Genomic DNA, 16,541 nt, shown 5'->3' with positions numbered 1-16,541 from the left:
CTGGAGCCTGGAGTCTGCCTCAGAATCTATGTCTCCATCTCCCTCTCTGCCCTTCCCCCACTGATGCTTTGTCTCTCTCTCAAAAATAAACAAAATGCTAAACGTAAAAATACCGGCAATGAGGAGTGTTGGAGAAGAACAGCACTCTCATACAGCACCGGTGGGAATGTAAGGTGGAAAACTATTTAGCATTAACTATTAAAACGGGACACGTACTTGCCTTAGAACCCAGAAGTCTGACTTCTGGGTAATGTACCTCCCAGAAGTGCTTACTATATGCACCAGGATGGCAGCATTATTCATTTAATAACCCCAAACTGGAAACATCTTAAATGAATATATTGTGATACAGATATACAGTGGAATAGTATATAATGAAACTAGCATTACTCATGACAACACAGATAAATTTTACAGACAATAAGCGAAAGAAGCCAGGCTAAAAGAATACGTATTATATGATTTTGTTTATATAAGGTCCAAAAATAAGTAAAACTGTGGTGTTAGAAAACAGTATCGGGGCACCCAAGTGGCTCAGTTAGGTAAGCATCAGACTTTTGATTTCTGCTCAGGTCATGATCTCACACTTCTGTGTGGACACCATGGGCACTTGCTTGGTATTCTCTGTGTCCCTCTAGTAAATAAATGAAAAAAAAAAAAAGTAAAGGAAACAGGGTAAAGGTTCCCTTTGGGGAAGACAGTTAGATGTAGGGATGGGGAGAAGTCCTAGGATTTCTGAGATGCTGGTAATCTATTGTTTTTCATTTGCATGGTGGTTATAATCTGATCATTCAGCTGCACACTTATGAGTGGTACATTTCTCTCTCTATATGTTCTACTTCGATTTTAAAATTTATTTTTAGAAACTTTATTTTTTTTTTTAATATTTTAGAGAGACAGAGACCTTGAGTGAGGGAGAGAGAGAATCTTAAGCAGGCTTCATGCTCAGCGCAGAGCCCAGTTTGGGGCTTAGTCCCAGGTCCTTGGCGTCATGACCTGAACTGAAATCAAGAGTCAGACACTCAACGACTGAGCCACCCAGGCGCCCCTTAAGGTTTATTTTTATTTTTATTTATCTATTTAAAAAATTTTTTTACTGTTTATTTTTGAGAAAGAGAGAGTACAAGTGGGAGAGGAGCAGAGACAGAGACGGAGACACAGAATCTGAAACAGGCTCCAGACTCTGAGCTGTCAGCAGAGCCCAACGCGGGGCTCAAACTCAGGAATGGCGAGATCATGATCTGAGCTAAAGTCGGATGCTTAACCAACTGAGGCACCCAGATGCCCCAAAAGTTTATTTTTAAAAATCCCTGGTATAAAGACCTGGGAAATGTCTTCAGTGGACCCTCATGAAGTGGACACTGTGTCCTTGACAACAGATTCAGTGTACAGGCTGTTTCTAACCGTGTCCCCGATGTGGGTGGAAGGCAGGATGCCAGGGGGAGAGTCTGTAAAAAAGTCTGTAAAAGCCTTTCCGTAAGGGATTACCTAGTTGTTCCTGGAACTTTGCTCTCTGCTGATCTGGCTCAATCCAAGGGTGAAGAGAGTAGAGAAAAATGGATGTGCTGCAATCCTACAGGCAGTCCTGAAAACATGATGTCTCTTAACAGTTTTTGCTGAGTTTTATAGGAAAGAAATGGGGATTACAGACTTTGACGGGAACTTGGAGTACTGATACACACTGCTGCCAAAGAAGAACAGATCTAAATGTTTTAACAATTAAGTGAGTTGGTGAGAGATGGTGACCCAGTGTGAAAGTCTAACATATCCTGATGAATAGAAGCCCTTCTCCCTATCAGAGAGAGGTGAGGGCAAGGTGCCAAGGCAATACTGTATTTCATTGATGGTAAGATAGATTTTTCTCCATATTTTATTTAATATTTAAAAAATTAGAATGCATTTTGCAGTTACTATGCCATAGTTTGTTGGTGGTGGGTTTTTTTTTCAAAGTATGAGGCATCTTATAATTAATCGTACTTCAGATTCAATTAAATAAGTCACTATCTTCAGTGTTGTGTCTTCACACCTCAGTATCTCCAACTACTTGGAGGTGATAGTTCAAATTTATTTTAAAAGTCTAAATTTTGGAGCCCCCCGCCCCCCCCCCCACCCCCGGGTGATTCAGTTGGTTGAGAGACCAGCTCTTGATTTCGACTCAGGTCATGATCCCAGGGTCATAGGATCAAGCCCTGCATCGGGCTCCAAGCTGAGCATGGAGCGAGCTCAAGATTTTCTCTCTCCCCCTCCCCTAGCCCTAAACAAACAAACAAACATCTAAATTTTGCTTGGGGCTTTAGGGATCACTTCCTTTCATACTCCCTTCCACCCTCTTCACATTTGTTCCCTGGAAGCCAATCGTCCAAGGCAGGCTTGGATGAATATATAACATGATTTGCAGTGGGTTATTAACTGCTGATATTGTAGATAACGGGATTCCTGCAAACAGTCTGTCCCTCCACACTGTTGTTTGCACTGTAAATTTCCTTTGCAAATTCTTCCTTTCCAGACAATGTTGAGGCAAATAATTAGCATAACCAATCTAAATTCACAGTGTAAATGATAGTTTCCTTGCATTTAATTATGTCAACTCTACAACTCCCGGAGTACTAGCAGCAGGCCTCCAGGAAACGTCCACAGATTGCAGTACGAAGTCGTAAAATAATACTTTGTCAAAGACAGTTGGATGGAAGGCAACATGCAAAGCGTTTGGGGAAGAATCCCTTGGTTTACTTTATTTTAAAATTATTATTAAAATCCATGAGCCTTTTCATGTTTGTTCATTATAAAAGCTAGAGTTTGAATCTAAGGCTAAATCATTTATAAAGAGAATAATTGGGCATGGCCTTGCATGAACAAGGTTAACTGTCACTATCTTTAATTTTAGCTAAATGCCCAGGAGGTAATAGGGAGGGCCCCGCGGGCCTAAGCATCATGTGAGCTGTGAGGCTTCTCCAGCCACTGCCCTTCTAGAATCTCACACCTTCCCTTCCCTCTTTCCACCGCTTAACACTCACAGACCCCAGACATAACAAAATCCACTTTCCATCACCACCTCATTTTAGGAAACAAATCACATCCATTAATTAATCTTAAGGTATCACTAACTGATCATGGTGTGAAGTATTACCCTTCCTGAATGTATTTGCCTAAAAAATGTATTACACAATTGAGACATTTTCATTGCTGAGAAATGGAAAATTCAGATAAGCAAAAAAATATATAATTATGCCCAGTATCATCAGGAAGAACCACTATTACAAATTTAGTTTCTGTTTCTCAAGCTCTTCTCTGTGCATGTTTTAACATTTGGGGGAGACTTTAACATTTGAAGTAGGACTTTAACACCCCTCCTCCCTCCCTCTCCCTTGCCCTCAGGAGTAGCAACCCTACGGAACCGGCTGTGGGTAGTATTACAGAACGTGGCCCCATTCTCGAGAAATCCAGGCACTTACAGAAGTTGATAGGTAGCAGTTATCATTTATTTTTGGAAACTAGTTTCCGTAGATGCTTATATTGACACAGATCAAGTTGACATCTTAAAATATTTGATTGGCCACATCCCAGCTCTTCAAGGGAGGGATCAAGTGTGCTGAGCCTGCTACAGTATTACGTCCTACACATTTAATCCCTTCCTTTCCAGAAGACTTCTCAGTCCCTTGAGAGTCAGAGGGAAAGATTCTGAGTTCTTGCAGCCCTTGTCTGTGTCCCTTAAATGGCTGTGGATGGCCTTATATTATTATTTTAAACATCTACCTTCACAACTGCACAGGGGCCTCGAGGCCACACTTAGAATCCTAGACTCATATTGCTTAAGGAGGCCTCGGAGAGGTCCATCCAAGGAGGCTCAGGGAGCTCAGATACCTGCCCAAGGCCACACAGTTTTTAAGTGAGGTAGGACCCAGTGTTCTTTCTATTCCAGCAGTGTTAGACATATTCCCAGGAGCTTACAAGTTATGAAGTTATTCAGTTTTTTTTGTGATCTAAAAAATTTAGCCTTTAACACCTTTCTGATCATCTGAGTCTATTCATTAAACTTGAGTCGTCTCTCAGTTTCATGGTTTGACTTCCTGTTTTGTAGTGTCCTGTTGGTATTTCTCACTGGTTGGACCAAGTGGTCAGGTGACAGCAGTTAACTTGTATAATGCAGTGGGTTTTGGGGGGGAGGGGTGACACACTCTCAGGGGTCCCTACTTTTCCAAATTTGAGCAACACTACAGAATACCATACTACTTGTTCCCTGCAAATGTGTTTGTTGATGGTGCATTTCAGTGAAAAGTAAATTACACATTTTGTTTAGGCTTCTCATTTTTGATTCATGGTACTGTATTCACAGTAAAAGGTGAACAAATTTTTGGCATTTTTTTTTTATTACATTTTGGGGCATGGACTGATTTTAGTACCTGAGGATAGGATCTCATTTAGTAAGAACTTAAGAACTGGAAGCAAGACAAAGATCTCCATGGTGTGCCCCTGAGTGCCCACGATTTATTTAAACTGTCTCCGTAAATTGAGTGCCTGTCCAGAACCGGACACGAATACTCATGCTCCCTGTAACAGTGACATCTGGTGGCCCCAGAGCAGAAGGACAGCAGTGGAGGGCCCGATCTGTGGATTTGGAGGAGATGAGTTTATTCTATGTCATAAGGCAGTTGTGAGTCACCACAGGAGCTGCTGCCCTCTCCCTGGCCACCCCTCCCCCATGGCACGCTCCTCCCTGATCACTGTGCATCCAGTGAGCACCCCCAGCCCGAGAACACTGCAACATCATTCTCAGTTCAGTGGGGCACTCTCCTCCCATCTCCTGAACAGTAGACAAGCTAATGGTATCTGCCTGGGTGGGAATATGTGAACTTACCCGTGGGGCTTGGTCAGTGGCCCTTGGCTGTCTTAGGCCAGGCCTGGCCTGGATTTTGGTGCTCGAGGGCCAGTGATTTACTGCCTTTGCTGGGCAGCAGATGGCCAGGGTATTTTTAGTGTCTGGGACCTTTAGCAGGTTTGGGTGGGGGTAGGAAGGAAAGGTGAGGTCTTAGGGATTCAGGTCTTCCAAGGTTTAAGTTCAAAGCCTCCCACTTGTGGGGTCTCTTCCCTAACTTCCTGTGGGCTTTTATACTCCTGGTAGAGGTGTCTTCACTTTAGAAACCATGTATGTCTTCTTGCATCTCTTAGCCTTTTACATTTTCCCAGCCAGTCAGGAAGCATGAGCTAGAGACCGTGAGAGCTTTTGTGATGCCCGGATTGTTTGCTGTCCAGGAAAATGACTGGATGTTATTAATTCCCTGAGTGCATACTCATTCCATTTCAAAGCACTTTCCCGTGCACTGTGTTACTGGATCCTCACAGTGATCCCTGAACTCTGTGGACAGCAATTATCATCTATCTTCCTTGTACAGAAGAACCTGGTGGAGAAAGATGAGTGATCACCCAGTGCTGCAGGGCATGCACACGGCGGAACCTGAAGCTAGCTGTCCCGGCTTTGCCACCAGCAGAACCCACTTCTGCTGCTCACCAGTGCTGGGATCCGAGGGAAGAGGTTTAACTTCTCTCCTTCTCCCCAAACTGAGAAGCATGATACTTTCTGCATACATTTGTGAGGATGTCTAATAAAATATGCAATAAGCTCTTGTCATCCAAATAAAAGCTCATATGGTGGGGTGCCTGGGTGGCTCAGGCAGTTAAGCATCTGACTTCGGCTCCAGTCATGATCTCATGGTTCATGAGTTCGAGTCCCACTTCAGGTGAGCTCAAGCCTGGCTTTGGGTGAGCCTCGGCTTCTCTCTGCTGGTTTGTCTGTTTCTCTCTCTCTCTCTCTCTCTCTCTCTCTCTCTCTCTCTCTCTGCCCCCCCTCACTGAGCTGTGCCCTCTCCCTCAAAAAAAAAAATCTTATTTATTTGGCTTTCAATGTGTCCAGATGCCGAGGCCTAAATATACGACATTGCTACTGCCCTAACGTGAGAGACAGTCTCTGAACCAGTTATTAAACACAGTAGGGTGCTCAGACCTGGAGCTTCTGAGCAGGCACAGCAGAGAGAGAAAATAAGCTAAAAATGAAAAAGGCTGTGTGCCCAGATGCTTTGTCAGTCGGACCCTCTGAGCCTGGATTTGAGTTTCCTGGTAGAATTACTTGGTGGTGGAAATGCTTTTGTGATGCCTTGTTCTTGGCATCTGTTTCCTTTCCAAAGAAACATTCTACTTGCGCTTCAGGGAAGAGGCTTTTTTTCACCAGCACCCAGATAGAACGGTATCAGCACCATGAGAGACCTGGAGAGATGGGAACAATGAAGTGACCGAGCTTTCTACAGTGAGGGGGTGGCCAAGGAATGCAAGTTGTGAACCCCTGCATTTTACCTGGAGCCGCTGATATGGACCCCCCTGGGCTTGTTCTCTCCATGGCTGCCCCAGCATCTCTGGAGCCAAGGCATGCCAACGTGAGCCACGAGGTCTCCAGCTGATGGGGAGGGGCTGCTGGTGATGTGATCCTGGTTTTTCAAGAGACTGTCAACACACCATGGATCTGTGTGTCCACTGGGTACCAGCCTCCCGGCTGGGTGCCTATATACCTTTTTACTGGACCGCTCCCTGCTTTTCTTTGTTTAGTGAGCAGTTTCCCTGGGGGGTGGGCAGACTGTTTCAAGCCTTAGCTCATTTGCCTGTTGACCCTGAAAGCCTGGGTAGACCTAGCCAGTGAAGAGGACCTTGGCGGTGGTTGTGTTGGTGCCAACAAACAAGGAACCAGGTCCTTTCCCTGTGAGTACCGGACCCCCAGTTGCTTCCCGGCCCCCATGCTGGAAGTAGTTGTCCATAGCTCACTAGTTCAATGTCATATTCTGTGTAGAAAGGGTTCCATGGTTGTGATCATCATAGTAAGAGCTCTGAGATATCCTCTAGTGGAAAAACTTATTTAATTTCATCGAATCCAGCATTTCCCAAGCTTGTTGGACCACGGAGCCCTCCTTTCAGGTCAATAGCCCTTCTATCCTTCAGATTAGAGCTTCACAGAAACCACTTTGGGAAGCACAGCCACCTCCTGAGAGCTGTCAGCTGCCTGACTTAATGGTCGCATTCCACCCCAGATGGCATCTTCTAGGATACCGATCCCTCCCCAAAGTGGACCTGAGCTCATCCCATCGTGCCAGCCCCGGTTGGCCCGTCACCCCAGTCCTAATCCCACTCAGCCCTGGCTTTCTGCCACACTCCTGTTTGCCTAGTAGCTGAGCCATCCTAGGGCAATGGGAGAGGAGAGAGGATTCTCCTGTGTCTTCACATCTTCACTGTCCACCCAGATCGACACCCAGAGGGTGTAGTTCACCTTGGGGCTGGGATCCCATTGGACAGTGATCTCCTTGGTTTCCCTGCTTCTCTCCCTTCTGGTCCCTCATCCTGTGCTCCCTGATGTCTGCTTGGGATGCCCTGGGCTGGGACGAGACTTTTATTAGGGGAACAGATCTCACACAGCCTCATTCCTGAGTTGGAAGACTTTAGCCCTGGCTGTCCTCACCGGCGTTCTGAAAATGTATTACTCCATTTTTGTTTTGTATTGTTTTTTTTCTTGAATCCAAACCAGTTGTAAACCATAACGCTCAAATGTACCTGCCTTTCCTCTCTGGTTTTCCTCCTGTCCACAGTCCCACACAGGACTTTCACTACCGGTCTCTCCCACCTGTCGGCCCTGGTCCAAGAAGAGCCGACACTGCTGCCGGGATGGGATGTTCGCTACACGCCCATGTGTGATTCGGTCCCAGTGGGCCCTGTCCAACCAACGTGCATTTCCCCCTCTGCTTCATGATGGTTTCTTCCTCTCTGCTTTGAGTCCATCCCAGGATCTCTGGCTTCTAAATCCCATTGTTTGCTCTTTGCCCTTTCTAAAACCTGCTCTCAGCACACCAGCCAATCAGTGTGTTCACTTTGGATCAGCGAAACTTCCCTAGGATGGGAAAGAGTTTTTTTGGCCAGGGACACCCCAAGAACACATGAAACTGGAAGACTAAGGAATGTAAGAATTTTAACATGCAGTTTCACACAACTTAAAACTGAGAAGGAGCCAATGTCACTGTGCCTCCCCTCAACATCCAGAGGGGCATATCCCCATGACATGACTGCACTTGTGTTGGTCTCTCTTGGGTTTAAAGGGTAAAGCGTACACTTAAGTAAGGTAGGATATCTTTTGCCATCTACCACACTTTTCTGAAGATATAACTCCTTTCCTTAGCTCATAAATGATTAAAGACTCAAGCTATTTTCCTTTACACTTGGAATACCATCCCTGAGCATTATTTTATAAGCTTGTGAAATCTTGATATAAAACAGTTCCGTGCTTGTATTAGTCAGCTAATGCCAAGAGGGTAAAAAAAAAAAAACCCACAAAAGTTTTCTCAGTTCACCGCAACAATAAGCATCTGTCTTCAGGGCTCTGTGTGTTGTCTAGGGTTTGGCTGATCTGAATGGGGCTCAGCTGATCAGCTCTGCTCCGGCTGCAGTGGTGAGTGGCTCTGCTTCTCACATCAGGTCTCTGGGCCACCTTGGTGGCTTTGCTCTACGTGTCTCTTGTCCTGTCCTCCTTAGACAGCAGATTAACCAAAACCCGTTCTTCTGATGGTGCCAGCAGAAGAGACTAAGCCCCAGTGTGCAACACACTTCCATCCCCTGCTGGTGTCACATCTGGCCATCCCACTGGCCAAAGAGAGTCACATGACCAAGCTCAAAGTCCTCCAGAAAGGACACTCCATCCATGCTGAGACCACAGTAAGGGGTGGATGGAGAAAGGAGTGAAGAACTGAGGCCGGTAGTACTACCATGCCCACTCTGTGGTACATCTGATGCTCCAGGAACCCAGAAGTCCTGAGAAACTCTTGAAGGTAAGTCAGAAAGAAGAAAAAAAAAAAAAGGAAAGGAAAAATGACTTGTTCTCTAGTGGTTGTTTTTCAGAGTGGTTCTCTCCTGGGAAGCTCTTCAAGATGCCCACAGGCTCTCTGAGCCAGAGAACCAGGATGCCGCCCAGAGGAGTGCGGAGGGAGCAGGAAGTGGAAAGGCAACATGGCGACCAAATAACTCTTCCAAGGCTAAGGGTGGTGAACCTGACAAATGGACGCCAATGAAAGCACTGAGGGAGTGAGGACCCCTGAGCCAGCCAGGTGAGGATCTGCCTTACCCAAGACAAAAACTGTTTTAGCTGGGTCTACTGATATTTTCCCTACTTTCTTCCCCCATGTTTCTGTTGCTGTCCCTTGATTTTTCAACTTTTGATGCAGCCTGTTTTTTTCTTACCTTGGAAGATAAGAATATAACTCCCTTCCCCTGTACTCCCAATATAGATATTTTGGTTAAACGAATATTAATATGTACATTGTTGTGAATATGAAAAAAAATTGTTCACAACTGGGCCATTTAATATACTATGATTACATTGCTTTTCAATGCAACCTTTTGATAATTGCCCTTCTTTGCATATTTGTTTGCTTGGATTTCCACATACTTATCAATAAGACAACCTAAACTGTCAAAACTGAAAATTTCGCTGACATGATCAAGCATAAGATCAACCGTTAGTTTCTTTTGTCTGCTGGCTTGAGACATCCTGCTGGGAACCAGCTGTTCTCTTCCTCCCAGCTGTACAGGTTGCTAGGGACACCTCTGCATAGCTGTTGTTCTGGAAACTCCTTTGCAACCCTCTAGTGTTGAATTCCAGGCTACCTGCATCCTGTATCTTCATTTTGGTCTGTCCTCTTGAGGGAGCATGACCACCCATAGCGTCCTGATGAAAAGTTCATGAGTCTTTACTTGTCTGAAAATGTCATTATTCCATCTGCATGATGGATTGATAGTTTGATTAGGTATAACCTTCTAGGTTGGCAACAATTTCCCTTCAGAATGTCTCCTTCTTACTTTTGATTTTGAATTTGTTAGACTTTCAGAAATGTTGCAAAAACATCAGCAGTCTATGTAATGCCTTTACCGAGCTTCCCTTCATGCTAACATCTAACATAGCCAAGGTACAATGATAAAAACGAAGACATTAATTTGGGTATGCTAGTATTAAGTGAATTACAGACTGCGGATTTCATCAGTTTTCTCAATAATGTCATTGTATTTTTCCAGGGTCCATTCCAGGATCCCGCATTACATCTAGTTGTGGAGTCTTCTTAGTCTCTTCCAACCAGGAATGGTTCCTTAGTTTTACTTTGGCTTTTGTGATCTTAATGGTTTTGAAGAATAGTGGTCATTTGGTAGAATATCCCATGATTTGTATTTTTCTGATTTATCATAATTAGACTGAGGTTATGGAATTTTGGCAAGAAAATTTTTTGCAAGAATGCCCTTCTTAGTGCATCTGATCAGGGGTGTGTGAAGGTGGTATAACTTATTGCTGACTATGTTAATATTGACCTCTTGGCTATATGGTTTGTGCCAGTTTTTCCACTGTAAGTTATCATTTTTCTTTTCATAATAAATATAGTGGTGGACATAGTTTTTTTTTTAATTTTACTTTAATTCCATTATAGTTAACATACAGTCTATGTTAGCTTCCGGTGTACAATATAGTGATTCAGCATTTCCATACATCACCTGGTGCTCATTGCAAGTACCCCCGTAATCCACATCACCTCTTTCACCACCACCCCCAACCTTGTAACCATCTCTTTGTTCTTTACAGTTAAAAGTCTGGTTTTTTGGTTTGTCTCCTTTTTGTTTTACTTTGTTCATTTGTTTTGTTTCTTAGATTCCACAAATGAGTGAAATCACGTGGCATTTGTCTTTCTCTGATGACTTATTTCACTTAGTATTATACTCTCTATTCCATGTTGTTGCAAATGGCAAGATTTCATTCGTTTCTCTGATAGAATGATATTCCATTGTGTATATATACCACCTCTTCTTTACCCTTTCATCTATTGATGGACACTTGGACTGCTTCCATTAACTTGGCTATTGTAAACAGTGCTGCCATAAACATAAGGGTGCATATATCCTTTCAATTAGTGATCTCATATTCTTTGCGTAAATACCTGGTAATGTGATTACTGGATCATATGGTGCTTCTGTTTTTGATTTTTTGAGGAACCTCTGGTGGATCTACTTTAAGACTATGCAGATATCCTTTTCATCCTCAAACTTCTACCCACTAATTTTAGCCTCAATTGGTGAATCTTGCCTACAACAAACAATTATTGCTGTAATGTTCTTAATGGTAATTTTTTGTTTTCCTCCTTTTACATTTGTTAATGAAATTCTTTTGTAGAGCTGTCCTTTCCCATTTATTTAGTCATTCATTTATTTATTCACATCAGCATGGATCATAGATATTGGTTTTATTCTAGGGACTATAGTCCAGTTTCATTGCTAAAATTGTCTCAGGGGCATGTGAGTGAATTAGTTGGCTAAGCACCTGACTCTCTCCTCTTTCTCTGCCTGTTCCCTCTGCTCACTCATTCTCTCTGTCTCTCTCTCTCTCAAAACAAATAAATACACATTTAAATTAGTTAATTTAATTTCTCTCAGAACTTTGAAGTCTTGCTTCATTATCCTTTAGATTTCAGTATAGTTATTAAGAAGTTAAATGCTATTCTGGGGCTCCTGGGTGGCTCAGTCAGTTAAGCGTCTGACTTCGGCTCAGGTCATGATCTCATTGATCATGCAGGTTTGCAGGTTCAAGCCCTACATTGGGCTCCATGCTGACAGCTCAGAGCCTGGAGCCTGCTTTGGATTCTGTGTCTCTTTCTCTCTCTACCCTCCCCCCAACTCTCACTCTGTCTCTCTCTCTCTCAAAAATAAATAAGCATTAAAAATTAAAAAAAAAAACGTTTAATACTGTTCTGAATTTGATCTGTTGTATGTGGCCTGTTTTTCTCTTTTAGGTTGTTCTGAAATGTCCCAGTATTAAGTTTTTGTATTTATCTTTATAAAGTGTATTTGTATTAGGCCCTCCATTGACCCTTTCAAGGTAGAAATTCATATGTTCTATGAAATGTTCATTTTATTTATCTGTTACTTCATCCTTCTTTATTGGTTTGTATTTCTGGCATACCTGTTATTCTGGTACCAAACTTTTGGACTAATTTTCTAATGTTCTTATGTTTTAATTTCCGGTTCTATATTCTTTATCTTTTGTTTATTTTTTAGGGGATTTTTGTTTCTACTTCTTCTCCCAACTTTGTGTTAGATATTTCAGTGTAGATTTCCAAGAGCTCTTTCTTGTTTTCTAAATATTTTTTATAGCAATCTTGCCTCATGGGTGTGATATCTTCTCTTATTTCCAAGGATATATATATGTTTATCTTATTTTTAAGAGAGAGAGAAAGAGAGAGTATAATTGGGGGAGGGGCAGAGGAAGAGGGAAAAAGAGAATTCCAAGCAGGCTCCACACTGTCAGCATGGAGACTGATGCAGGGCTCGATCTCATGAACCGTGAAATCAAGTCAGTCACTTAACCAACTGAGCCATCCAAGTGCCTCTTATTTCTAAAGATATTTATTGTTTATGGGAAGTTTTCCTGCACTGATCTCTTTTTTCTGAGTTGCTTTTTGTTTTTGTCTCTCTCTTTCATGTTGGAGGCTCTTTCTCACATGTTCTGTCATCCTTTAGTGTCTGTTTTCATGTGAGTGATGCATCCACACTGTGCCAGGCAATGTCCACCTACATGACTTGCCAAAAACACCTTATCTGGGGGCGTCTGAGTGGCTCAGTTGGTTGAGCATCTGACTTCAGCACAGGTCATGATCTCATAGTTCGTGGGTTCGAGCCCCGTGTTGGGCTCTGTGCTGACAGCTAGCTCAGAGCCTGGAGCCTGTCTTCGAATTCTATATCTCCCTCTCTCTCTGACCCTCCCCTGCTCACGCTGTCTTTCTCTGTCTCTCAAAAAAAAAAAAAAATTAAAAAAAATTTTTTAGAACTTAAGAGGTAGGTATATGAGTGTTCATTATATTTTGAATTTTTCTATGGGTTCATCTTTTTCCGTAATAAAAATGTAGGTGGAAAAAAAGAAGAAGATACCAAAAAGCTGCTAGAAGCTTGTGCGAGCCTTGGGTCTATGGTCAGGTCCCATCAGTTGGTGAGCCAACTGTTTCATCAGAGGACCTTCAAATGTCAATGTCAAATTCCTTCTCTCTAGCTGGTCAGAACTCCTACAGAGGAGACCCCAGTCCCTGCCCGGGGTGTGTTAACCTCGCTGCCGGCACACGGGAGCTGAATGGGGAAGGGATCCACACGGCCTCACCAGTTCACAAACGTTCACTCAATTCTCCTGTTTTCATAGATGGTCTCACACCATCCTTAACTGGGTGATGCCTCCAGAGAATAAACCAACGGCATCCTACCAGGGAGCACAGGGACAGTTGCCTGGCCTGAGTAAAACAGCGAAGGAGTCTGAGGGTCTGTCTCTTCATAGAGGCTTCCCAGTAATTCCATTTTCAGCCCCATTTTAAAGCTCCCTGATAGTTCAAGTCTGGAGACCTCCTGGGGTTTGATGCCGAAGGGCTGGCTAATCACCATGAGGCTATAGAGCTTGGTCTCTGGGCCGCACCTCTACAGCTTCTGCTATGTGACCTGGGGCAAGTTATTTAGCCTGTCTGTGCTTCATCTCCAAAATCAGGGTACAAATTCTAGCATTGTTGGGGGGCTGTATGACTTAATGCACCTTCAACACTTAGACTAGAGCTTAGCACAGAGGAAGTCCTTTGAATTACAACACACACCACCCCCACAAAGCCCAGCCAACTTAGGTTTCTACTTTGTCTGGTCTATGAGATCACTTTCCATCTTCCATAATAGTATTGCTAACTCAAGCCTGCTACCCTCTCTTCTGTTTTCTTTGTCCTTATGGGGTTTGGCCTTTTTTTTTTTTTAACTCCTTTGCCCTCCTGCTAGTGAGGTTTGGTAAGAGAGTTACATGCATGTTGCATTTCAAAACCTTAAAGGACAAGTCTCCACAGCTTGCTTTCTTTGTCTGTCTTAATGACCCCCTTCAGGTAGTATATTCATCGTATTCCAGGCTGAACTCTCTGGAGTATTTCAAGCAGAGCCTGAGGAGTGAGTGTCCAGGCTTCTCAGTCAGGTCTGGAACTAGTTTTTAATGTTAATCTAGAGAACGGCTGAGAATGCCCCAAGATGAATCCACTGGTTGAACTCTTTTCGGAAATCTGAGTCATCGCCACTGGCAGAGGGGAAGGAAGGGCCCGTGGCATGGCGGGCCACTCAAAGCTGTGTAAGAGCCTTGTGACCTGTGGCTGTCAGAACAAAACAACCAGCGGGCTTCTGACCCCTGCAGCCCAGCGCTCTTGACTCCTAGGGATCATCTGATCCCGGGAGAACTTACTCTTATCCCCAAAGTGGTAGAAGGGAGTACCTTTGCAAATGCCTCACTTGAAGAGTTTGGGATGGTGGTTTACAAGAATGAACTCCCTCTCCAGGCAGGATCAGGCCTATGGAACTCTGTGATCTTCAGTTCTTCTGCCTGGGTCATGGTGTTGGCCTGCACTTGGAGAAGCCCTACTCAAAGTGCAGGATACAGCTGAGGAAAAAGTGGCTTTCCTGATTAACGAATATGCCACCTTCTGGCTACTTGTCTCTTTCACTTTAGCACAGTCTACTGATTGGGCTACTTGTGTTCCATTTGCCACTCCCCACTCTTGTCTACTCTCCTCTGTGCCCTAGAGGGGATCAGCCTCTGATGGAGAGCATGGGAGGGTGGGAGGAAGGAGAACGCAGCTTGCTAATCCTCTGTTCACTCCCTGTTCCAGAGGGGTGTCCCCGGGTGAGCCAGTCAGCTCTCCGCTCCTCGGGGCCGCCTTTTCTAAGTGCCTGAGAAAGTGGCAGTCCCGCACACCCAGATCTTCCCTCTTGGGCCTTCTTTCTACACACAGTAGGTCCCTGCTGTGTGAACAATGAGAGGCATGTGGCCCCACATTTATACCATCTCAAGCAAAGCTGTGAAGTTCCAGCTTTTTCCCCTCTGGTAGCACTTCTTACGCTTTTCAGCTGTTCTCAACTTTTAGCTTTGTCTTTTTTTTTTTAAATGTTTTTTATTTATTTTTGAGAGACAGAGCATGAGCGGGGGAGGGTCAGAGAGAGAGGGAGACACAGAATCCAAAGCAGGCTCCAGGCTCTCAGCTGTCAGCACAGAGCCTGATGTGGGGGTCAAACCCATGAACTGTGAGATCATGACCTGAGCTGAAGCCAGATGCGTATCTGACTGAGCCACCCAGGCACCCCTAGCTTTGCCTTCTTAACCAAACATCTCCTGCAAAGATCTTGAGAATTCATTCCCATTAAAGGGCAAATAACTATCCCTGTTGCCCTTCTTCTGGGAGATTTTCTTTTAAAAACTAAGTCCAAGGAATGAACCTGTGAACGTAGAATTACAAAGAGAAGTGGAATTGAGTGTGGGATTCAATTTCTAGTTCTGAAATCAGTTCTATGCATCCAACCTACTAGCCTTTGTAAGAAGGGGAATGCATTTAAATGTGAACAGAGCATAATGTATAACAACTTGTCGATCACTATGTTGTGTACCTGAAACTAATGTAGCATTGTGGGTCAACTCTACTCAAGTAATGAAAAAATAAAGCGCATGGAGGAGATACTAATTCTAGGCTTCCAGTACTCATAGTGAAAGTGCTTTGGGCCAGGAAGGGGCAGAGGAGAAGCCCTGAAATAGAGATGTTCGTAGATGTGGCAAGAAGGCAGGTGGAGGCCGAGTGTCCAGAGTTTCCGAATTCAGAAGAACTGTCTTGTGATCTCACTCTCCCACCCCCGGTTACTCTCTCACCAGCAGTGACGCCCTCTTTCCTCCAGGGTCTGGAAAATTCTAAAAGTGGCAGAAGGGATCTGCAAGAAAAGTCTGGGCCCCTAAAACTCTGTGATTTATGTGCATTTGAGCATGACTTCATTGTTGTCCCACATCAAAGCTAGACTACGTGTTAGAGGTCGGGGACCGTGTTTCTCCTACATCCCGTAGCTCTTGTATGTAGTTCAGTTTTTTGCACGTAGTGGGTGCTCAAGAGATACAGGTTGACTAGATGGACGCATTACCTCACTGAATTCTCACAAGAACCCTGTGAGGTACCCCCTATGCTCATTCCCATTCTGTAGCTGAGGCAGCTGGAGCCTCGTTGGGTTAAGTAATCTGCCCCAGGTTACCCAGTTGGTGAGGCACAGAGCTGGGGTACTAGTCAGTTTTGACTGACTTTATGGCCAGACTCCAAGCCAGGGCACCTGACCGCATCTGGACAGCACCGACTTGAGCAGAGGGTGGGGCTGTGGCTTCATCTCGGTAGTGATTCTCTCGTGGAAGAAATTTCATAACCCTGAAAATCTTTATATACATTTCTTTATTTTCTTTATATTTTCCCTCCAGGTTAACACGTAATGAAGTTTGTGGAATTCAAAAAGGTAAGTAAAAATGGCAAAATGATATAGTGTCATGTTGATAATCTGGAGATAATTTATTAGTTGCACTGGAAATGGTTTTACAAGAATTAATTTGTTTAGAGTTGTGATTTCATGCTTACAGTAGGTTGCAAAAATATCCACAAGGATATTCTCAGGTTCCA

The sequence above is a fragment of the Suricata suricatta genome, chromosome 4, assembly GCF_006229205.1.
Source record: "Suricata suricatta isolate VVHF042 chromosome 4, meerkat_22Aug2017_6uvM2_HiC, whole genome shotgun sequence".
NCBI lineage: Eukaryota > Metazoa > Chordata > Mammalia > Carnivora > Herpestidae > Suricata > Suricata suricatta.
Note: the sequence above shows the minus strand (reverse complement) of the source record.